General features: G+C 37.7%; 1 protein-coding gene across 2 annotated transcripts in view; it reads right to left on the bottom strand.

The window, feature by feature from the left end:
* The window catches only part of LOC136853155 (protein SSUH2 homolog), a 792,844-nt gene that overhangs the window by 356,096 nt on the left and 416,748 nt on the right, over window positions 1-20,000 (bottom strand). The window lies entirely within an intron of this gene.

Raw genomic sequence — 20,000 nt, forward strand, 5'->3', positions numbered from 1 at the left:
CCCCTCTCATCAGGAAGTGCATGCGGACGGGGGCATTCGGGAATGCATAATTGTAAGCTGTGGAATACTGTAAATGCTTAATTGAAAGCTATGGAAAAGCATAATTGAAATGGAATACTGTAATGAATAACTGAAATAATTGTAAAAGCTATGGAATACTGTAAATAAATAAGCTTGTAAAAGCTATGGAATACTGTAAATGCATAACTGAAAGCTATGGAATACTGTAAATAAATAATTGAAAGCTATGGAATACTGTAAATGAATAACTGAAAGCTATGGAAAAGCTATGGAATACTGTAAATGCATAACTGAAAGCTATGGAAAAGCTATGGAATACTGTAAATGAATAACTGAAAGCTATGTAAAAGCTATGGAATACTGTAAATGCATAATTGAAAGCTATGGAAAAGCTATGGAATACTGTAAATGAATAACTGAAAGCTATGGAAGAAAGCTATGGAAGACTGCAAACACATAACTGAAAGCTATGGAATACTGGCAATGCATAACTGAAAGCTATGGAATACTGTAAATCCATAACTGAAAGCTATGGAATACTGTAAATCCATAACTGAAAGCTATGGAATACTGTAAATGCATAATTGAAAGCTATGGAATACTGTAAATGAATAACTGAAAGCTAGGGAAAAGCTATGGAATACTGTAAATGCACAATTGAAAGCTAAGGAATACTGTAAATGCATAATTGAAAGCTGTGGAATACTGTAAATGATTGAAAGCTATGGAATACTGTAAATGCATAACTGAAAGCTAGGAAAATTGAATACTGTAAAAACGCATAATTGAAAGCATGGAATACTGGAATACTGTAAATGCATAACTGAAAGCTATGGAATACTGTAAATGCATAACTGAAAGCTATGTAAAAGCTATGGAATACTGTAAATCCATAACTGAAAGCTATGGAATACTGGCAATGCATAACTGAAAGCTATGGAATACTGTAAATCCATAACTGAAAGCTATGGAATACTGGCAATGCATAATTGAAAGCTATGGAATACTGTAAATCCATAACTGAAAGCTATGGAATACTGTAAATGCATAACTGAAAGCTATGGAATACTGGCAATGCATAATTGAAAGCTATGGAATACTGTAAACGCATAATTGAAGTTCGACAGCGAGGCAAAACAATGACCGCATATTTTGATTCAAAAACTCATATGCATTCAGTGACGCCAGTATAATACTGTAAAGAATATTTTCAACATAATGAAAGCTTTTCTGAATACTGTAAATGAATAATAATCAAGGCCACTGTAAATGAAAACAGGTCCATCTTTCGGCGGAATCGGTATAATGCATAACTGAAATAGCGGAATACTGAATCATAATTTAACCATGGCCCGGTGGTGGCCTGAATCCTAAAATCTGAAAGCTTGCCAATCTTACTATGGAATACGTAAAAAATAACCACACGCGTCCACTTCGACATTCAATAACAATGTTTTTTTTAATAACCGAAATTCAGTTCAAGTAATAACTCAACAATACCAATCTGATAAAATCATTTTAGGTCAAGCTCTTATTTATCAGACTCATAAGAGCAACAGGTTTCATATCTTCCAACAACAAACTTTTTATACAATTCATAACCAATGCAAATAATAAGAGCAATGGGGCAATGTTAAGATATTGTAAATATTCAAACAATATTTTAAAACGAGCTTGATGGGGTGACCGCATATTTTGATTCAAAACCCGGCATTCCTGCACGTTATAGAATATTTTCAACCCCAGTTTTCCTCCCGAGGCCACCCAGGTCCATCTTTCGGCGGTCCCTGCTCCAACCCAGGGCGGACAAACATGTTTTCTAAATCGTTGGAGGACGGGTGCATGATTGTCATGTCTCCCTTACCCTCCCGATTCGACATTCAATCAATGTTTTTTTAATAACCCAGCTAACCAACCCAGGGTGGACAAACAGGCTCTTATTTATTGCAGGAGGGTGGATGTGTCATATCTTCCAACAACAAACCTATAACCCCGCTCCAACTGGGGCGGACAAACATATTTTAAAACAGAAGGAGGGTGGATTTGTCAATGTCGCCCCGTTACCCTCCCAATCCCCATACCTATCCAGCTCCAATGCAGGGCAGACAAACAGGTTTGCAGGAGGGTGGATGTGTCATGTCTCCCATACCTTACCAAATCCCCTACCTACCCAGCTCCACCCAGGGTGGACAAACAGGCTTGCAGGAGGGTGGATGTGTCACTATACCCCGTTCCAACAACAAAGATCCGCAGGAGGAGGGTGGATTTATCATTACAGAAGATCCCAATAGATGACCAGCTTGTCTCAGGGCATGACAAAACAGATTGCAGGAACGAACCCTAGAGAATTACTTATAAGAGAAGAAGCCAATATTAACAAGAGCAATATAAGGTGGGACACTTCTGGGCTTCAGACCAAACAGAAAGGATTTTCAAGAAAAGATTTTCTGAGTTTAGGAGAGATTCCTTCCTGTCATAAACGTCTGGGTAATTGTAAAAGGAATCTAATTGAGTATCTCTCTCTCTCTCTCTCTCTCTCTCTCTCTCTCTCTCTCTCTCTCTCTCTCTCTCTCTCTCTCTCAAATAGTATATTCTGTTTCTTTACCCTGACAGGAATTTCAATACCTTAAAATATGTATACATTATTTTACAGGCAATATTCTCTCTCTCTCTCTCTCTCTTTACTCTTGACAGGAATTTCAATTCCTTATAGAATTGTATACATTATTTTAAGGCTTATAGAATTGTATACATTATTTTCAGGCTATTCTCTCTCTCTCTCTCTCTCTCTCTCTCTCTCTCTCTCTCTCTCAAAGTTTTCTTTACCGTGACACGAATTTAAATACCTTAAAGAAATCTATACATTATTTTACAGGCAATCTCTCTCTCTCTCTCTCTCTCTCTCTCAACAAAGTTTCCTTTACCGTGACACGAATTTCAATACCTTAAAGAAATCTATACATTATTTTACACGCAACATTCTCTCTCTCTCTCTCTCTCTCTCTCTCTCTCTCTCTCTCTCTCTCTCTCTCTCTCTCTCTCTCTCTCAACTTCCAATGGTTTCCTAAGAACTGGAACAATAAGAGAAGAGCTCAATAAAGGTTATTTTTATAAACCTTGCGTGTCCTTCTCTCGCCAAGAAAGCGGTGGCTTTTAAACACAGGGTTTTAATTAAGACTGGGACAGGGAGGTAAGGGATTAAGTTACGTTCTGTTCAACTTTCAGCTTTCTGTCGTACGTACACCCACATTACATACACACACACATACATACATACATACTGATGATACTTAACATGGTATACTGATGATAATTGTGATTATGATGGTATAATGATTAATACTAATAATGTTTTACTTGTCAAAGCATCGACCACTCACGTTCGATAGGTGTGTTCTCACTCGTCGATTAGGATGCAACCCACAGCCGTCGACTAACGAACAGGTACGTAATTCTAACTTGAGTCAGCAGAGGCTTATTGGATTTTTAAGAAACGACGCCATATTGTCCTTTTTTCCTCTCGTGTGTGTGTGTGTGTGTGTGTGTGTGTGTGTGTGTGTGTGTCTAAGACAAATACTCTTTAAGGAAGTATAAAAATATTCCAGAACTTATATAATTTAAATACGAAAATAATGATATACGTTCAAGTCACGTCTCTCTCATTGTACATGAGATTATTTATCTAATATCCCCCCCTCATAGCTCATACCACATACCTCATATCTCATACCCCATACCTCATATAACAGTCCACCTTCGACAAACTTCAGAAACCTACCTGTTCCGCTTTCTGTTATTATTATTATTATTATTATTATTATTATTATTATTATTATTATTATTATTATTATTATTTTTCAGTAGATGAACCCTATTCATATGGAACAAACCCACCAAAGAGGCCACTGACTTGAAAAAATTCAAAGATTATTATTATTATTATTATTATTATTATTATTATTATTATTATTATTATTATTATTAAGTAGATGCTTCCAAAGAATATTAAAAGGTGTTCATTAGGAAGAGAAGAATTAAGAGGAAGTAAAGGGAAATACAGAAAGAAGAGATTCCCACTCATTAAAAAAAAAAATAGATAAATAGATAAAAATGTATTTAAATGCAAGAAGAACAGTAATTATGGCAATAGTGAATTGCATTTTCGCCTGAACTGACGAATTTCAAGCTGGTTCAAGGAAGACGCCAGACACGGCCTTTTTTCCCTTAACTTAGGTAGTCTCCCGTTTAGCTGAGGTTCCTCGAATATGGTTCCAGGTTCCACCTCACTTCCCCGGTTCCCTAATGCCATTAGGGGAACCGTGGTTCTCTTCCGGGGGCTCAAATCGCCGCCTACCATTTTTCCCTCTACCTTTCTACCTCCCTCGGAGGAGGTAAATCCAATCTCTCCTGAAGGAGGTGACAAGGACTTTCCCCTCCTTCCCCCAGCTTTTGGGAAAATAGGTTATATGGCCCAAAAGGGCGAAGACGGGAATGTGAGAAAAAGTAGACAATTTCTCTTTAGGGCGCTTGAATAATATACTTGAATCAAAGCTAGCTGATCGTTCGTGCACAAATACCTCATGCGGTGCACTGTAGGCATTGCTTAAGATTCTTTGCAGCGTCCGTTCCATGGGCCCTAGCTGCCGCAACCCCTTTCGTTCCTTTTACTGTACCTCCGTTCATATTCTCTTCCATCTTACTTTCCTCAACCCTCTCCTAGTAACTGACCTCATAGGTCCTATGTTCTATGTTCTATTCTGTTAACACACAAAAATCTATTGATCATATTCATCATATCTACGGAAATACAACTGCGATACATTGATTTTTTTTTTTTTTTAGTTACTGGTATCGATTCCTAAATATCTCTGGAATTTCGGTTACGATTCCCAATACACAACCACTGAAGATCCGGAATGGGAATTGTCTAAATAAATTATCCTCCAAAAGTTTAGACAGTTGTATAATAAAGTAAATAAATAAATACAAAAAATATATATATAGATAGATATAGAGATATACACACACATATATATACATATACATATACATACATACATACATACATACACAGCCCGACCGTGCATACATACAAAACACTGCAATCAGTATGCACGCTTGCCCGCAAGCAAACAGATAAATATATAGACGCGCAAAGAGGTTTGCATCGAAAGTGCCCAGGTGACCTTGAATAAATATGGCCGTTCGGTAAAAGCGATTTTTTGCGCGGCGACATGAATATGCGATCCCACGCGCGGGCACCCATCCGAAAGTGGAACGGGGGAAGGAATGGGAGAAAAAGGGGAAAATACCTCCTGCACATAACAAAGTCCTGGAGAGAGAGAGAGAGAGAGAGAGAGAGAGAGAGAGAGAGAGAGAGAGAGAGAGAGAGAGCATATGCTTGGTTGAAATATGCTTGTTTTGAAAGATGTATATGTTTGTTTCAATGCACATCAAATGATTCCACTAGCATATATATATATATGTGTGTGTGTGTGTGTGTGTGTTTGTGTGTGTGTGTGTGTGTGTGTGTGTGTGTGTGTGTTTGTTAGGTGTGCATTGCCTGCAGTTTCTAAGATTTTCAAGAAGGAAATAGCTGTTTTAAATATAAATTTTAATATAAAACACAATAACAATAATTGTGGTAAAATGGAAATGACTACAAAAATAAACTGAAGAACATTAGAAGACTAGTTAAGATCGTCAGAAGACTAGTTAAGATCGTCAGAAGACTAGTTAAGATCGTTAGAAGACTAGTTAAGGGCGTTAGAAGACTAGTTAAGATCGTCAGATGACCAGCTAAGATCGTTAAAGATCAAAAATCAGACAACCTTTCAAAGCGGAGATCACAGACAGCAAGGTCCGTTAAATATACTTAAAATATATTTTAAAGGATTTAAAGGACCTTGAATTAAAGAGAGAATAGAAGTACCTTGAGAATTTTAAGTTCCAGAGAAAATTTTTATTTTTTATTTTTTTAGTTTCTGTAAAAGAAAACTATTGTGCCGGCCTGAGGAGGCTAGAGGGCTGCAAATTGGTATGCTGATCATCCACCCTCGAATCGTCAAACATACCAAATTGCAGCCCTCTAGCCTCAATAGTTTTTATTTCATTTAAAGTTAAAGTTAGCCATGATCGTGCTTCTGGCAACGATATAGGACAGGCCAGCACCGGGCCGTGGTTATGGTTAAAGTTTAATGGGTCGCGGCTCATACAGCATTATACCGAGACCACCGAAAGGTAGATCTATTTTCGGTGGCCTTGATTATATATATACGCTGTACAGAAAACTCGACTGCGCCGAAGAAAATAGGAGAATATTTAGGGTATTAATGCATCGGATCTTTGCATGAACTTCTGAAACTATTAAAAGATTTTCGAAAGAGAATAAACGAGGAAAACGTGTGGATGAGAGAGAGAGAGAGAGAGAGAGAGAGAGAGAGAGAGAGAGAGAGAGAGAGAGAGAAAGCGTGGCCGAGCTCATCAAGACCTCATGAGCCGTATTTAACCCAAAACCGACCATCCCGAAATAGAAAGCAAAATATTGGGAGGGTGAGCGCCAGTCCTAAATGACCAATGAATGGAGGGGGAAGGGTTGGGGGGGGAGGGGTGGTTTGATCAGCTCTGGAAGGACGGAGGTAAGGGGAGGGGGAGAGGGAGAGATTGATTTTGAGGGAGAGAAAGAAAGATTTTGAGAGGGTGAGAGAGAGGGATTGGTTTTGGGGAGAGAAAGAAAGATTTTGAGAGAGAGAGAAAGATTCAAGGGAAGAGAGAAAGATTCAAGGGAAGAAGAGAGAGAGAGAGAGAGAGAGAGAGAGAGAGAGAGAGAGAGAGAGAGAGAGAGAGAGAGATTCAGGAGCGAGAGAGAAAGATTCAAGGAGAGAGAGAGAGAGAGAGAGAGAGAGAGAGAGAGAGAGAGAGAGAGAGAGAGAGAGAGAGAGAGAGAGATTTTTGAGGAGAGAGAGAGAGAGAGAGAGAGAGAGAGAGAGAGAGAGAGAGAGAGATTTTGAGGGGAGATAAAGAGAAACCGACAGAGAGAGAGAGAGAGAGAGAGAGAGAGAGAGAGAGAGAGAGAGAGAGATTTTGAGGGAGATAAAGAGAAACCGACAGAGAGAGAGAGAGAGAGAGAGAGAGAGAGAGAGAGAGAGAGAGAGAGAGAGAGAGAGAGAGAGATTTTGAGGGAGATAAAGAGAAAGACAGAGAGAGAGAGAGAGAGAGAGAGAGAGAGAGAGAGAGAGAGAGAGAGAGAGAGAGAGAGAGAGATTCAAGGAGGGAGAGAGAGAGAGAAAGAGAGAGAGAGATTCAAGGGGGGAGAGAGAGAGAGAGAGATTCAAGAAGAGAGAGAGAAAGAGAGACCGAGAGAGAAAGATAGAAATATTTTGAGAGAGAGAGAGAGAGACAGAGAAAGATAGAAGGTGATGGAAACTCCAGCAAAATGCTATGAGACAGATTCGGCTTGACTTCACTAAACGCCCAGATTAGCTGAACAACAGAATCACCAATGCGCAGTCAATGTTTTGCCTCGCTGTCGAACTTCCCCAAAGTTCCAGAGGTCCTTTATTCCTCCTCACACCGCTGGACTGTGGAACAGCCTCCCTTCTGAGGATGTCGTGCAGTTGGAACTTCTTCTTCTTCAGAAGTTCAAGCGAAGGTGCAATGCATTACTACCCTAATACTATTCTCCTTGCATTTTGATACTTTTTTTTATCTAATTATTAATTTATTTTTTCTTTTTTAGTAAGAGGTATCTCTTCTTTCTGTATTTCCCTTTACTTCCTCTTACTTCTTCCTAATGACCACCTTAATATTCTTTGGAAGCTTGAATTTCAAGTCAGTGGCCCCTTTGGTGGGCTTGTTCCTTATGATTAGGTTCTTCATCTTCTGAATAATAATAATAATAATAATAATAATAATAATAATAATAATAATAATAATAATAATATATTCCTTGGAAGCTTGAATTAATAATAATAATAATAATAATAATAATAATAATAATAATAATATTTTTTGGAAGCTTGAATTTTAAGTCAGTGGCCAATTTGGTGGCCTTATTCCATATGATTAGGGTTCTTCATCTTCTGAATAATAATAATAATAATAATAATAATAATAATAATAATAATAATAATAATAATAATAATAATAATAATAATTAAGGAAGAATTTCGGCAGTTACTTCTGTGTCGAATCTATACTAGGAATGACCAGGGCTGAACATCTTTTTTCGGAAGAATAGAAAGGGGGAATAGGCGAAGTCGAAAAGGCGTCAAACACAGCGAAGAAGAGGCGGAAGGGAAGAGAGAGAGAGACTAAGAGAGGAAATGAGAGAGATTCACAAAGACACAGAAGTGGAAGAGACGAATTTTCGGAGACAAAAAAAAAAAAAGGGAAGTGGAAAAGGCGCCGAAGTTTCTTCGGCGCAATCGAGTTTTCTGTATAGCGTATAACCCCGTATGAAACTCTCAGCCACGGCCCACGAAACACTCAGTCGCAGGCCAGGAAACTTCCAGCCACGGCCCGGTGGTGGCATGTGTTGTTGGCATCTATAGCGTTGCCAGACGCACGACTATGGCTAACTTTAACGTTGAATAAAATTAAAACTACTGAGGCTAGAGGGCTGTAATTTGGTATGTTTGATGACTGGGGGGTGGATGATGAACATACCAATTTGCAGCCCTCTAGCCTCAGTAGTTTTTAAGATCTGAGGGCGGACAGAAAAAAGTGCGGACGGACACACTATAAATAGCCATCTCCACAATAGTTTTCTTTTAAGGAAAACTAAAAAAAAAGGAAATGAAATGAAGGAATCAAAGAGGAAGACAGTGACGGATAACAGAAAGAAAAGAAAAAGTAGGAAGAAGAAGAAAGAGAGAATCGGGAAGAGGTCAGAGAAAAGACGAAGTGAGAGAGAGAGAGAGAGAGAGAAAAAAAAGAGGAAGACGCAGAACAGATATATATTCCCGAGAACGAGTGACGTGTTTGAAAGAGAGATCAAGGCTGAATTCCCGGTTTCGGAATGGGAATGTCCACTGGAGGAAATCGATTGTGGAAGATAGATTCGGGGAGGTTTAGGGGAGGTGTGGGGAGGTTGGGGGGGGCTGCTCCCCACGGGGCCATTCGCGCTGAATTGCTGCCCGTTTCTGCAAGGTAGGTAGATTTTCTTTTAGTGCCGGAGAAGAATATACTGTATATATATATATATATATATATATATATATATATATATATATATATATATATATATATATATATATATATATATATATATATATATATATATATATATAGTCTCTAATACTAATTTAATTTTTCAACTAAATATTCCATCACCTTCTTATCATTTCTCCCTCTTCCTCTCATCGCATTCCTCTCTCTTCATGTTTCCAGCCTACCTCATATCCTCCACCTTTCCCCCTCCCCCGTGGATGGTGGAGGGAACCCAGTTAAACAGCCCCCTCCCCCGCCTCCTCCTGGGGGAAAAGAGAACAACGTATTGGCCGGGAGTGATTATAAAAGATTGGTAGTTGGCGTGCGTTCTTAAATTTCCCGTCGAAGCTGATTGGAACACTTGACATGCCCCTGGGTCATTCTGGGCCGTGATGACGTCATAAAACCCATTTAGTGCCAATAGTAAACTCGGGTTGATGTGATGAATTGTCTGGCGGTGCCCTGTGTGTTGAGAGAGAGAGAGAGAGAGAGAGAGAGAGAGAGAGAGAGAGAGAGAGAGAGAGAGAGAGAGGGGCAGGCTGGACACAAAAGGTATGAGAAGGTATATTATCGTTTTGGGCATCGTGGCGGTGCCCTGTGTGTGTTGACATGACGGGGGAGAGAGAGAGAGAGAGAGAGAGAGAGAGAGAGAGAGAGAGAGAGAGAGAGAGAGAGAGAGAGAGAGAGAATTTTTCTTGGCTTTTCTTGATTTTGTTTTGATTGTAGCCTGATAAAAATGTATTCAAATGATATGCAACGAGAGCCAAGGAAACATCAGTCTACAATATACTCACAAAATAATTTATTTTAAATGACAAATTTATTTTAGAGAATAAATTCTGAATAAATTCTCACTTCAGTAAATGGAAAATTATACAGTGACAGGGATTCATACAAAACGTTGTACTTACACATTTTCAGAGAGAGAGAGAGAGAGAGAGAGAGAGAGAGAGAGAGAGAGAGGACAAACCTTCGAAACACGAACGCAATCAGCAGTATACCAGGTCATTCGTCTATAATGGCATGCACCAAGAGCGACCCACTTTGACCTCAAAAACGTACCAACAATTTAGTCTGTTATATTTTAAAAATAATCTCTAATATAAAAGTTCTCCTATCTTTTATCTTTATTCATGGATTAATGCATTCTTTAATAATAATAATAATAATAATAATAATAATAATAATAATAATAATAATAATCTGTGTTTATAATTATAACTTTGGAAAAAGCCAGAGAAATGATCTCACACATAAAAATATACTAAACAAAGACCAGAGAAAAACATTACTGGTATCTTCTCAAAAATCAAGATCTTGTTTTTTTTATATATAAAAAAGATTTTTCCAATCCGGTCTATATATAAGTTTCTTAACAAAATCCTACGTTCTATAAATCACCAAAATTCGATTAGCACTCATCAGGCATAGAAGAATCTACTTAATATGATCAATTTCCACAGATCCCAGTCTTCCATTTTCGAAAAATCTAATTTCTAAGTCTCTATCAAACTCCATTCCCTTACTTTTCAAAATTTAATCGCATTAGCGTTCATTAGGGAACCTTACATTATTTTTTTTTTACCTCGTTATATAAATTAATGTTTTTAATTCCCTTCTGAGAGCTTCGAAAATTTCTTATTCAGTGCTTAGAAATTTTTGAAAAGATTTCAGGAAATTGAGGAAATTGTTACTTGTGGCTATGAGTCCCAATGAATATATATATATATATATATATATATATATATATATATATATATATATATATATATATATATATATATATATATATATATATATATATATATATATATATATATATATCCATCATATATATATATCATATAAAAATATATATATATATATATATATATATATATATATTCATTCCTATGTATCCTCATCACTAGAAATGCATCCACTCCTCTGTATCCCCATCAATAAAGATACATTTACTCCTTTGTATCCCCCATCAATAACAATACATTCACTCCTGTATCCCCCATCAATAAAGATACATTCACTCCTGTATCCCCCATCAATAACAATACATTCACTCCTCTGTATCCCCCATCAATAAAAATACATTCACTCCTTTGTATCCCCAATCAATAAAGATATATTCACTCTGTATCCCCCTTCACTGAAAATACATCCACTCTGTATCCCCCATCACTAACGATACATTCACTCCTCTGTATCCCCATCACTAAAAATACATCCATACCTCTGCATCCCCCCATCACTAAAAAAAAACACACTCACTCCTTTGTATCCCCAAAACAATTCGCCTTTTTACACGGAATTGTCATCACATAAGGAGGTTAATCCCCTGGCCCAATTTTTGATTTTGTGGCCGATTGAAAAATTCGTGAATGACAAATCCGTCGGATATTCCTGCATTGACATTTTGATCGATGCACCAATGCACTGTGGACGTCACGAGCGATTCAAAAGCAATGCCGAATGACAATGGGATTATAGAGAGATTCTTTGCTTTTTTCCTTTCGTCCGGTTTTTGGTCGAAATACAACTGGGGACAGTGACATTAGAATTGATTACTGGTTTTCAATACGGATCGGGTGTTGCAATATAAATAATAGTTATAATATAAATATTAGTTTTCATAATCTTTTTTTTTTTTTAAGTTTTCTGTTAAAAGAAAACTATTGTGCCGGCTTTTTCTGTCCGTTCTCAGATCTTAAAAACGACTGTACTGAGGCTAGAGGGCTGCAAATTGGTATGTTGGTCATCCACCCTCCAATCATCAAACATAACTGCTCTCAGAAAAATACGATTTAAAAAAAAAAAAGTAAAAAATGCGAAGAAGTTTCTTCGGCGCAATCGAGTTTTCTTTACAGCGTATAATGCTGCATGAAACTCTCAGCCACGGCCCGTGAAACTCTCAGCCGCAGCCTATGAAACTTTGAAACTTTCGGCCGTGGCCTATGAAACTTTGGAACTTTCAGTCACGGCCCACTTATGGCATATCTTGTCGGCACCTATAGCGCTGCCAGACGCACGATCATGGCTAACGTTTTAACCTAAAATAAAATAGTTTTCTTTTAACTGAAAACTTAAAAAGAGGACTGCAATTTATTATAATGTGTGATGATTGGAGGGTGGATGAAAACATAACCAATTTACAGCCCTCTAGCCTCAGTGGTTTTTGAGATCTGAGGGCGGACAGACAAAGCCATCTCAATAGTTTTCTTTTACAGAAAACTAAAAAGAGAGAACATACTAAGAATAAGAAAAAATATCAATATTCAAAATGAACGATAATTCATACGGAATATAAATAAGCCCCGGAACAAGTTACCTGTACAGAAAGATTCTAAACAAGAGAATGAATAAGCCTCCACACTCTATCTCATTATACTTCACACTCTCTTTTGTAATTTACCACTTGGGGCAATGGTTTGTGCTGCCATAAACTACCTTAATCTGAACCGACCATGCACCGGCTTCTCCAGGACCAATGGCCCGTTCGGGCATTTTGGAGAGTCCAATCTAAATTAAGAACCAAACTAAAAGGATGATAATATAAGAATATATATATATATATATATATATATATATATATATATATATATATATATATATATATATATTTGTGTGTGTGTGTTTGTGCATTCGTACGCGACCGAATGCTTGCGCGCACACAATCACTCCCAAGCACAAGCTAAAACAGTCTACCTCTCAAGGAGTGTTGCGTATTCGGGCACTTAACTCATCTCCAGAGATGTTCCGCGGACCTTAAACAAATACCCGAGCTCGACCGCCCATGAAAACCGAATCAAAACCTTTAAACAAAACCGGAGGAGCCGCCGATGGAATGCGGGCGATATTTAGGCAAGACGGAAAGTCCCAAGACCGCCCCCCCCCCCTCCCGGGCCCTCCCTAAATCGGAAGGGAGGACACCGTCCGGTGGTCATGTCATTGAGTACGAATCAGTAGCTATGCCCTAATACTATTCTCGTTGCATTTTGATAGATTATTTTTATCTATTTATTAATTTATTAATTTTATTTCTTTTTTAGTAAGTGGGGTCTCCTCTTCTTCCATATGAATAGGGTTCATCTTCTGAATAATAATAATAATAATAATAATAATAATAATAATAATAATAATAATAATAATAATAATAATAATATTATTATTATTATTATTATTTGGAAGCTTGAAATTCATGTCAGTGGCCCCTTTGGTGGGCTTGTTCCACATGAATAGGGTTCATCTTCTGAATAATAATAATAATAATAATAATAATAATAATAATAATAATAATAATAATAATAATAATAATAATAATAATAATAATGATGGTTATAATGATTAATCAATAATTCTGCCATGAGATTTTACATAACCGTGAGAGCCTGAATTTTAAAAAGGAGGGTTTGGGGTAGATTTAAAGTGTTTGAATTATGAAATAAATTAATAAAAATATTAAATAAATTAAAAACATATAAATGAACATACTACAGACAATTACGCGTAGATTTAGCGCGCTTGACCAATAAGAAAAATAAAGGCGTACAAATGTACCAAAATTAGTGCTAGCCGGAAATACGTCATAATGCGACCCCACCCAAAAATAGGTAACAGTTTTAGCAATAACCAAAAACAGCGTATGGTGCTGTATGAAACTCTCAGCCACGGTCCATGAAACCCTCAGCCGCGGCCCATGAAACTCTCACCCACAGCCTGGTGGTGGCCTGTGTCGCTGGCATCTATAGCGCTGTCAGACGCACGATCCATGGCTAAATTTAACCTTAAATAAAATAAAAACTACTGAGGCTAGAGGACTGCGATTTGGTATGTTTGATGATTGGAGGGTGGATGATCAACATACCAATTTGCAGCCCTCTAGCCTCGGCAGTTTTTAAGATCTGAGGGCGGACAGAAAAATGTGCGGACGGACAGACTATAAATAGCCATCCCCACAACAGTTTTCTCTGGCAGAAAACTGAAAACGATCCTTACACTTCAGCGCCGCACCTGTTACGAAACATACCACTCCCTAAAGTTCAGCAATAATGAAAAAGCTCTCATAACAAAAATCCAACTCATGAAAAAATGAAGGCCCGGGGACGTAAGCAACTGGCGACGTGGCCTCCCGAAAACAAAGGAGGGTGGAGGAGAGACATTTAAAGGTCGCTCTCTCGGCAGCACCGTCGTGAAAATCAATTTTTGGGGGGCTCCCTAAAGGTTCTGTTCCGGGGGAGTGGCTGGTTGTGGGTCGAAACTCATTCTTCTTTTGGGGGAGACGTTCGGGATCTTCTAGCCCCGTAGGGGGGATGTGCACTGTAAACATTACTTAAGGTTTTGTTGCGGCGTCCATTCTTAACGCCCCTAGCTGCTGCAACCCCTTTCGTTCCTTTTACTGTACCTCCTTTCATATTCTCTTTCTTCCATCTTACTTTCCAGCCTCTCCTAACAGTTGATTCTTAGTGCAACTGTGAGGTTTTCCCCGTTACACCTTTCATACCTTTTTAACTCTCAATTTCCGTTTCAGTGCTGAATGACCTCATAGGTCCCAGTGCTTGGCCTTTGGCCTAAATTCTATAAATTCAATTCACTTTGAATCTTTCCTAGACAGTGACCCAACCCCCCACAAGGGTTTGAACCCGGTATGTATCCACCTTCGCGGCGTGTTTAAAGTTAGCCACGATCGTGCGTCTGGCACCGCTACTGGTGCCAACAACACATGCCACCACTGGGCCGTGGGTGAAAGTTTCGTGGGCCGCGACTGAAAGTTTCATACAGCATTATCAACAGTTTTTGGCTGTTGCTAAAACTGTTGCCTATTTTAGACCGTCAAAACGTAAACAAAAGACTTCAAATATCATAGAGATAATGACCCCCAAGAAATATTGGTCCTAGATAACGACCCCCGAAAATCCTTGGGGGTCACTATCTAGGAACGATCCGACACTTGACGTCTGGAACCGTGTGCGCATAACAGCAATTAAAATATAGAATATACAGAATATGGAATTTAGGCCAACGGCCAATCTCTGGGACCTGTGATGAAATTATTCTGGCGCTGAAACGGAAATTGAGAGTAAAAAGGTTTGAAAGGTGTAACAGGAGGGAAACCTCGCAGCTGCACTATGAATCAGTTGTCAGGAGAGAGAGTAGAAAGGTTTGAAAGGTATAACAAGAGGAAAACCTTTCGCAGCTGCACTATGAGTCAATTGCCAGATGGTTCAGCTAAGTCAGATGAAATAAAGAGAATAATGGACTTAAAATATAGACGGAAATGAGTAAAAACATTCATACTGACATAACGACAAACACTGATAATGACATAACGAAAAACACTGATAATGACATAATGAAATACATTGATAATGACATAACGAAACATCGTATAAAAAGGAAGACTTGTTAAAGAAGATGGCTGCCTTGTGCGAATCGATCTTATATTGAGTTTTCTCAACTTTTCTTACGACTCGCTTCTCTTGCAAGCTAATATTGATCGTTACAAACTTATAAAATCATTCCTATGTTGGTTCGTGACGCCAGGGAACTTGCAATCAATCACTCAATCACCATAACGACGAGTAAATGTCAACAGTAATGACAAAATGAAATATCATATGAAAATCATTGCAAGCTTTTCAGATCAATCCTCTGTTGGTTTGTAACGCCAGGGAGCTTACAATCAATCAATCACCGTTGTTGCTACTTGGTACTTTTCACCGTTATTTACTTCCATGGGCGCCAGCCTTCATTATTTATCATTAGTACTGACGCTAAATAAATGTTTATCAAGTTAATTGGCAAAATGGCCTTCAAGAGGTAAACATTATCACTAAATATGAAAGGCCTTACCAGCTATCTATTTATTTATTATTATTATTTTTATTTTTAATAAGAGGTGTCTCTTCTTTCTGTATGTCACTTTATAATAATAATAATAATAATAATAATAATAATAATAATAATAATAATAATAATAATAATAATAATAATGATAATAATGCAGCTTTGATTATTGGTAACCCATCTCATTACAGACCACACTTAAATGTTGCTCAGCTTGACAGATCGAGACACCAGAAGTGTAGGGAACGTGTTGCTGCTCGATATTCAAATGGGGGGTCACCATCCAAGTACGGACCATAGTCAAAACTGACGACTGGAGAAGTAGTGATTCAATTTTGGAAATAATATATAACAATGGTTCTCAACCTTTTTTTGACCATGTACCCTTTCACCATATGTCAGAATGTCATTCCACCCCCTTTCCAAAATTGTCTGCCTCAAAAGGTGCATTCCAAATAATAAGCACATAAATACTAACACAAAACCGATTAACACACTGCGTTTTGTGTGGTCCTAGAGCCAGTTTGAACCTGCCAGTCTATGGTCACAATTTCCCCCGTGAAATTCTGAAATTTCCCGCTAGGGGGGAATCTCTCACCCCTGGTTGAGAACCACTGATATATAATATCCCCACAAATACTGATTAAGTCATGGTGTTATATACATTTGAATATCAAAAGTTACTGTCAAATTATTAAAACAGGAATTTATTATTATTATTATTATTATTATTATTATTATTATTATTATTATTCAGAAGATGAACCCTATTCACATGGAACAAGCCCACCAAAGGGGCCACTGACTTGAAATTCAAACTTCCAAAGAATGCTGGTTCCAACCTCCCACCGCAGCAGACCCCTTCACACTGCAGCAGTAACTGATCATGCTACAGACCCAGTGATTTTTCATCGCCCTGGGGGAGACGCGAACCCGCCCCCCCCACCTCCCGCAACATCTGAGCGGCATGCCACGCCACTAACCACCATACCAGCGGACCAGCTAAATCATAAGGCGAAACTGTTTACGATGCAAGCGAACTAAACAACAATTTCTGTATCCAAGAGAGCTCAAGAAAACATCAAAAATTCACCAGCTTCAGGTAACTTCGAAGTTTAATCTGATTTCCCGCGAAGTTATTATATCTTTTTAACTCTAGAAGCTTAAGGAGCTATCGAACTGAATACAGAGTTTAGACCAGAGGCCAGGCACTGGGACCTATGAGTTCATTCAGCGCTGAAACGGAAATTGACAGTAAAAGGTTTGAAAGGTGTAACAGGTGGAAATAACACCTTTTGCACTTGAATGAATCAACTGTTAGGAGAGGGTTGAGGAAAGTAAGATGGAAGAAAGAGAATATGAAAGGAGGTACAGTAAAAGGAACGAAAGGGGTTGTAGGGGCTAGGGGCCTAAGAAAGGCACGCTGCAAGGAACCTTAAGTGATGCCTACAGTGCTCCACATGGGGTGCACTGACGGCACTAAACCCCCCCCCCTAGCAACGTTAGCATGCAAATTTGTTAATTCAATCTAATCCAGAAAAGAGCCCTACCAAATTTTGAAAATTGAAAGTTTTTTTTTTTTCCCAAAAACTGATCCTCAAACTATTATCATAGACCCCAAAACACTACAACCATCATCAAGGTCATCAATAATAATAATATAATAACCATTACAATTAATAATAATAATAATAATAATAATAATAATAATAATAATAATAATAATAATAATAATAGGTCTTATTAATAATAATTTAATAATATCCTCCTTATGATTCGCTTTATGGCTCAGGATGTTAGTCATAATAATACAATAATAATAATAATAATAATAATAATTCGCAATAAAATCAACACCATTAAAATTATTACTGCTATTACTGCAACCAGCAATATGAAATCAATTGCATGCAATTTTTTTTAATTGTTATAATTTTTAACATTTTTGACTATAATTCTCCATATTAGTACTGTCATTACCATTATCATCAATACCATTTTTTCTACTTCTTCAGCGAGTGGATATTGCCTATTATCATTTTTAACATTTTATCTCGTGTATCTAGAGTGTAGTGTATTTCTGAGCTGAAATAAAGGATAATATTATTATTATTATTATTATTATTATTATTATTATTATTATTATTATTATTATTATTATAAACCTACTGACACATGACACTCCTTGCCGATGCGATCAATTTCAACAACCTGAGATTGGTGGAAAACCATTAATTTATAAAAGTAAACAAAACCTCAGAATTCTAAGCAGCCAAATCCCTAAAAATATTAGTAAAAGCTAAAAGAACGACTGACGGAAATAATAAATATCTCTCCTTTGCTTTGCCAATCGACAAAGCACTTGTTAAACGAAATTTGAACAAAAAGAAATACTTATTCACAAAAGTAAACAAATCTTTATAATTCTAAGTGACCAGTCGAGAGAGAGACACATTTCCCATCCCTAAAAAACACAAGTAAAACCTAAAAGAACGACCGAAAAGTATAATAAATAGTCCTCCTTTGTTTTGCCAATCAACAAAGCTCTGGCAGAACGAAATCAGACAAAAAAGAACGAAAGAAAGATGAAAAATCGCGCGAGAGAAATGAGATCGGATATCAAGAGGAAAAATGAAATGAATTTTTGGAAACACGAAGCGAAACAACGAAGAAATTCTTCCTTTCCTGGCTACAGTATTTGCCGTCCCGAAAATCTCGACTTTTTTGGGGGAGGGGGGGTTCCTCGTTTTTCATTCGTTTGCTATCTTTAATTTCATCGTTCTTCCCATTTTCTGTGTTACCCTCTGAATTTTGAACCACCTTCTTTTCTTCTTCTTCTTCTTCTTCTTCTTCTTCTTCTTCTTCTTCTTCTTCTTCTTCTTCTTCTTCTTCTTATTCGGGAGATGAACCCTATTCATGTAGAACAAGCCCACCAAACGGGCCACTGACTTGAAATTCAAGTTTCCAAAGAATTATTATTATTATTATTATTATTATTATTATTATTATTATTATTATTATTATTATTATTATTATTCAGAAGATGAAACCAATTCACATGGAACAAGCCCACCAAAGGGGCCACTCACTTGAAATTCAAGCTTCCAAAGAATATTATGGCGTTCATTCGAATGAAGTAACACCTGTATAAGTGGTTCTTAAACTTTTTTTGTCCCATGAACCCTTTCACCATATGTCAGAATGTCATTTCCCGCCCACCCCACTTTCCAAAAGTTTCCGCCTCAAAAGGTACATTCCAGATAATATGCAAAAAATACTAACACAAACACGTCCTCCTAGAGCCAGTTTGAGCCTGCCAATCTGTGGTCAAACTCACTCCCTGAAACTCTGGGGAGAATTCCCCCCCTTGGTTGAGAACCACTGAATATAATGACTTTCCTAGTTTCCCTTATAGTATCACTTTTATATTCATCATGCCATCTGACTGCCCTGTAAACTGATGCCTATTCAGGCACAGGGTAAATCCACAGTCAGAAATTACAGAGACTTGTTCTGGGGAGGCGTCAGAAATCACTGGCTGTGATATGATGGAAACGGTTAATGCGTTGAGTGTTTTGTCTCCCAGACCTCAACTGCAGACGCCTGGTGAATGACCTTGGGTATAAAAATTCTCAACGGCAGAGGTCACTGGCCTTAAGTCAGGTAGGAGCTTCACGCTACAGGGAACTATCTATCCTCTGCCGTATTCTGCCATGTAAATGCTCAGTCAGTATTGCGAATTCATTACTACCCCAGTGCTATTCTGTCCTACAATGGAAGACTGTAGTATCTGCAAAACTGAGAAAAATGGTAGATACTGCAGTTTTCCCTTGCCTTACTGCCGTTTTTGCGGAGACTGCAAATGGGACCCCCTAAATAAACCACTGAAGAATCATTCTGAAACTGTAGTAACTTGTGTATTAGTGTTTCAC

The sequence above is a fragment of the Macrobrachium rosenbergii genome, chromosome 26 (genome assembly GCF_040412425.1).
Source record: "Macrobrachium rosenbergii isolate ZJJX-2024 chromosome 26, ASM4041242v1, whole genome shotgun sequence".
NCBI lineage: Eukaryota > Metazoa > Arthropoda > Malacostraca > Decapoda > Palaemonidae > Macrobrachium > Macrobrachium rosenbergii.